A 6,402-nucleotide genomic window follows, 5' to 3' on the forward strand; every position below is an offset into this window, starting at 1 on the left:
AAAGCAGAAAATCTTCAACAAAATTCTCTAAAAAAAACAACCATGAGATTCGAACTTGAGACCTCTTGGTGAGCAAGGGAATTTTGCACACCATAGCTCACCAACTACACTACGTAATTGTTGTTACCAAAAAAAAATCTTCAATCACTTAAGGATATGGTCCATCGATCCTTATTGGCATTTGGAGTATTCCTTGTGCCTCTGAGACAATTGCAAACGGGCTGGTTCTGCATCTCGGTTCAGTTCTGATCCATTATTCTTTTTCTGGTCTGAAAAGAATAATCACTTGTACGAGTAACCAAACGAATGCGTACTTTTAATTGGACACTTCCATCTTGCTCAGAATTTTGTCATCTTCGCAATCATGAAAAGAAATAAGACCTCTTTATGTGTAAAATTGGAGATATAGCATCCGATAATCCTTAAGGCCTTGAAAATATAAAACCTACAAAAAGAGAGTAAAACCCAAAGTAGCTCAATTCTAAATATGTAAAATGCATGTTTTACTACCCTAGATTTCACACATAAATGTGCTCATCATGAAGGAACTGAGATGAGAAAATAAATTCTTGAAGTATTTAGGATGAGTAAATTGTGCAAAGGAAAGGGGGATTTGTAGTGAATTAGTTCAGATATATTGGAAGCGGTAAATGGAAAGAGCCAACATATGTCTACATCAGTGTCAGCTACAATAGATCTCAAGAGTCGTGTCTTATCGGTCTAGTATAGGTATGCACAGGCTCCCATGCATGTTGCACTAATAATGAGGTAATAGCTGAGAATTAATTTGGGAACTGTAGAAATGCCACCTCTATTTGTGTATTTAGAACTTGATATTTTCTTTGTATTCTCAAAAGTCCTTTAAAATTAGAGTTATAAAAAGGATTTCAAAAATAATTTTGAAAGTTACTTATCATTATGTTATTAACAATAATTGTCATTATCGTACACATCTTTCAATCACACATGTGAAATGACATTATTTAACCTCTTTGGAAAAAGAAGGTTTATACAAAAAGGGAAAAAAAAGTAAGGTTATAAATATTTGACACCTTACGTATGTCAATAAGAAAATCCATCAATTAAATTGAACAATTCAACATTAGAAACTGTCAAGGTCTATTTGAATGGCGGATGGGTTTCTATAGCAAGTTAAATGCCACTAGGTATTATTAATGTCACACCCCATTCACACAAAACTAGAACGGTGACCGAGTTAACTCTTGTTAACCCAAAACCTGTCAGGATCATCTAATACAATAACCACTACACAGCACACACACAACTAAAAGAAAGTAATTTTTGTATTTTAGTGAAAATCTTACAAGTATATACATGTAAATACCCAAATTGTATTGTATAATACATTTAGATGTGGGCCCCTAGGCATGATATATACATAAGAAATATAATTTAAACATCCAAAGCACAAAAGGGGTAATATCATAAACTAATCAAAAGGAATCTTGGGTAGGCATCAGTGTTGCTGTCCTGCAACACAATTCTCGCACGGGCACTCAGCCCCATGCCCAAGATTTTTGGGGACCCACCAATCCTCACCTAAAAACTCTACAGTGGGTCCCTGCTCTGGCTCTTCAGCTGGATAACTTGCAAGATCATCTAAAAATGATGTGCACATGGGATGAACTCACTAGCCCAGTAAGTGAAAAGAAAGACTAAGCAATCATTAGGAATACAAATGCACCTATATGTATGCAAGTTCATTTTATTATCTTAAACTACCTAAACATCATATTGAAGTCATAGGTCATGTGCTATGTGCAATCACAGTGCGCGTATGCCCAGGGTACGAGCTGTGAATCCCATCCCACAATATGCCTATAGGGTTTTTGGAGAAGGCCAGCTGTGGGTACCTAAAAAGTAAAATGGGCCTTGCCCTTCATTAAAGTAAAATGGGTCTTACCCTGCATTAAATTAAAAACAGTACGATTGGCCCTCTTATTATATTATCAAAGTTGTCGACAGTCCTAATGATCGGCCGGGCATATTATTAATCGTCACCGTTGGTACACAATCTCGGGGCTTCCTCCCTAGTGATATACCCAACACCTAAACCCCTACTGGGAAGGGTCGTAGCATAGGAATATGTTATTCCTAATCGCATGCTCCTATATGGGATAGTATGACTGTATAGTGCCACTGCGTCCCATTCCACGGGCCACCAATACATTCATTTCCAAGCCGACTACGGCATCTAATCTAGCAATGCATCATATTCAATAATTTTAAAGTCATCCATCTCATAATTCAAAGCAAGAATAAGCATTTAACAATTAAAGATATCAGCATATTAAGCCATAAATGAGTTTCATAATGCATATGTCAATGCATGCAAATAGCATTCGTGAATGACTATGTTATACACAATAATGAAATGATGACATGGTTAGTCTACGACAATATTGGAATGATGCAAAAACACTCCAAAAATAAAGTCAATGTCCTCTTCCCACTTACCTAATTGTGTACAATGATCACCCTTGGTATAAGGAAGATCCGACGTGCGATGGCGTGAATTTCTAGTACCACCTATCATAAAAGAGGTCGAGTTTAGTATATCTCCACTTTAGGTTTACAACCAATAGAATACGATGACCCCAACGCATTTAGAATCACTGTAGGAGGTTGCCTGATAAATTTAGGCCGAATTAGACCCCGAAGGGTTGGACTGCTAGGTCAATTGGTGGGCGAGGTACTAGTCAATCCTTTCCTGCTGCTCAACTCAGGGGCCTTGTAAGGACCGGTGGGCTAGGTGCCCACAGGTCCTAGCTTGTCGCTCAGCCCAGGAGCTATGCCTAGATCGGTGGATAAGGTGCCCATGGGTCTTGCTCGTCGATTGAGCCAGCAACCCATCTAGGATAGGCAGGCTCCAGATTGGTGGGTCTGACCATTTCTAGGCACCCACCATTTAGAATTGAGATTTTACTGTTCACTCCCATTCTTCATCCCACCTTGAAGAAACTACCACGGGTCGATTCGACCGCATTTTTCATAAATCTAAGGTCCTATATCCTGATTCCAACATAGATCTATGATCAATTCAAAGTTTCAAGCTTGGGTTTTACCTTTTTTCTCAAGAACACCTTAAAAACCTCAAATATTCTCTCTAGCTCAAGAGATCAACAAATGCTTCTCAAATCTTATAATTTCTTCCTCTAAAATCTTCATAAACAACATGTAGATCCTTTATTAAACCTTAGATTCACATTCTCAAGAGGGATTAACAAGATCTAAAGGATTCCTACCTAAATCATAGGATTTCACTTAGGGTTTCATGAGGATTTAAGAAATACAGTCATTACTCACCTCAAATCGTAGATCTCAAGATGAGGGTCACTAATCCGATGTCGGATTCAAAGGATCTGACCCCGACAATGCACTACGATCATCTTTTTCCCTATTTCTTCCTTTTTCTTCCCTTCTCTCTCCTTCGTTTCTCTCTCTTCTTTACTTTCTCACCCACTTTGTAAAACAATAAATGTGGGTGAAGAAAGTAATAAATACTATTTATAATTGGGTCACAATATCTAATGACCAGAGTGGTAGGTCACCCTGTGGATCTGACCCACCTATGACCACCCACCAGTCGACCAAAACTTAACCGAAACATTGGGATTTTCGATGGTGCTCGGCCCTGATACATATGTCACTCTTGGTAATTGATTAACATGCGTACTTGACATAAAATATGGCTATGTATTTTTATTGTGCATACATGGTCAGGTGATACTTGCAAGTGCACGGCTTGGGGCACACAGACTTCATTAGGCACCGACTCCAACTCATCTGGCACACCTGAGTTCAAGATTACCCTTGCCATCATGTTCCATAAGGTACTCGCCTCTGCTTGCTCGAGTTTAGGTTATGCAAGACCAAACCAAACCAATCGGGAAATTAGACCGGGTTTAGAAAGTAGTGTATCACATTTACCCCCCCTTTTTGAAAATTTCATCCTCGAAATTATAGTACCTTGCTGTCCAAAGGATGAGGATACTTGGCTTGGATGTCATCTTCTTTCTCCCAAAATGCTTCTTGAAGTGGACGATTGACCCATCTGACCTTCACAAAAGCAATGGAGCGATTACGAAGCGTCTTTATTTTTCAGTCTAGGATTTCAGTAGGCTATTCTTCGTAGGTCATATCAGCTTCTAAATATTCAGATTCCATGGGCAGCACATGTGATGGACTATGGATGTACCGCTTTAGCATAGACATGTGGAACATATTGTGAAAATTGCTTAGGGAAGGTGGAAGAGCCAACATATATGCTACAGAGCCGACTCGAGCCAAGATTTCAAATGGGCCAATATATCTCAGACTTAGCTTGCCCTTCTTGTGGAATCTATGCAACCCTTTGGTAGGAGAGATTTTGAGGAACACCTTTTCCCCCTCTTGGAATTCGATGTTCTTCCTGCGGTTATCTGCATAGCTCTTTTGACATGATTGTGTCGCCTTAATCCTTTCCTGAATGACGTCGACCTTGTCACATGTCATCTATTTCATTTTTGGTCCAAACATTTGTCGTTTACCTATTTCATCCCAATATAGGGATATCCTGCACTTTCTGCCATACAATGCCTCATACGGAGCCATCCCAATTGTGGTTTGATAGTTATTATTATAGGAAAACTCCATAAGAGGTATGTATTCTTCCTAACTACCACTCATTTCCATTGCACATGCCTTGAGCATGTCTTCCAGTATTTGTATAGTTTATTCTGATTGCCCATCGGTTTGTGGATGGAAAACAGTACTCAAATTCACTTGTGTTCCCAAGGTCTACTGGAGACTCTTCCAGAATCTAGATGTGAATCTCGGGTCTCTATCTGACATAATGCTTACCGGTACTCCATATAAACAGACTATGTTATTCATATAAAGTTGGGCTAACTTATCCATAGAGTAATTGGTCCTGATCAGGATGAAATGAGTAGTATGAAATAAACAATCTTGGTAAGCCTGTCAACTACCACCCAGATTGCATCCATCCCCTTGGGTGTACGGGGTAGCCCTGTGACAAAATCCATGGTGATCCTTTCCCATTTCCACTCCTGTACGGGGAGTGGCTGAAGAGTGTTATATGGTTGATGTCGTTTCGCCTTAACCTTCTGACACACGAGACACTGAGCCACATACAAGCAATAGTGGTCTTCATTGTTGGCCACCAATAGCTTTGTTTAAGATTTTTTTACATCTTTGTTCTTCCAAGATGAAGTGAGTATTCAGAACAATGTGCCTCCTTCACAATCTTATCCTGTATCTCTATGTCATCGGGCATACACAACCTGTCCTGAAATAATAATGCCCTGTCATTGGCTATTGTGAAGTTAGGGTCATTCATTGTCTGCTCTTGAATTTTCAGTCTGATCCTTTGTAGCTCAGGATCCAAAGATTGTTTTATTACCACCTCTTGTCTGATGGATGGATGTACCTATAAGGCTATCAGAGATATGGTTAACTGCTTAACATCATCTGGTTGATGTTCTAGCTCCAAGGTTGCCCTTTTGTATGGAAAAATTTTATCCATCAGTATTGCCTATTGTATCAACTGTGGACTGATAGCTAAGTATGAAAGTGAAATTGTCTAAGCCTTCTGACTTAGAGCATCAGCCACCACATTAGCTTTAGCCAGGTGATACTGAATATCACAATCATAGTCCTTCATAAGCTCAAGCCATCTTCTCTGCCTCATATTTATATCTCATTGGGTGAAAAAGTACTTAAGGGTTTTGTGATCACTATATATCTCGCACTTCTTCCCATACAGATAATGACACTAGATCTTCAAAGCAAATATGACTATTGCCAGTTCTAAATCATGAGTGGGGTAGTTCTCATACTCCTTGAGTTGCCTAGATGCATATGCTACCACCTTACTGTGTTGCATAAGAATACAACCCAACCCTATCTTGGATGCATCAGTATAGACTGTCATCCCACCTGTACCATTTGGAATGGTCAATACAGGAGCTGAAACTAACCACTTTTTCAACTCTTGGAAGCTGTTCTCACACTCTTCTGACCACCAAACTTCACACCCTTCCTGGTCAACTTGGTCATCAGCGTAGAAATCTGAGAAAAGTTTGCAATGAAGTGCCGGTAGTAGCCTGCTAAGCCCAAAAATCTCATGATTTCTATGACATTCTTGGGTGCCTCCCACTCTACTACAACCTTTATCTTGTCTGGGTCCACTTTGATTCCATTCTTAGACACCACGTGTCCTAGAAATCCTACTTGCTTGATCCGAAATTCACATTTACTGAATTTGGCATATAACTGTTGTTCCCTTAGTCTTTGCAGTACCATCCTCAAGTGTTTTGCATGCTCTTCTTCCGATTTCGAGTAAATCAAGATGTCATAGATGAAAATGATGACCCACTT

The sequence above is a fragment of the Macadamia integrifolia genome, chromosome 2 (genome assembly GCF_013358625.1).
Source record: "Macadamia integrifolia cultivar HAES 741 chromosome 2, SCU_Mint_v3, whole genome shotgun sequence".
Lineage (NCBI taxonomy): Eukaryota > Viridiplantae > Streptophyta > Magnoliopsida > Proteales > Proteaceae > Macadamia > Macadamia integrifolia.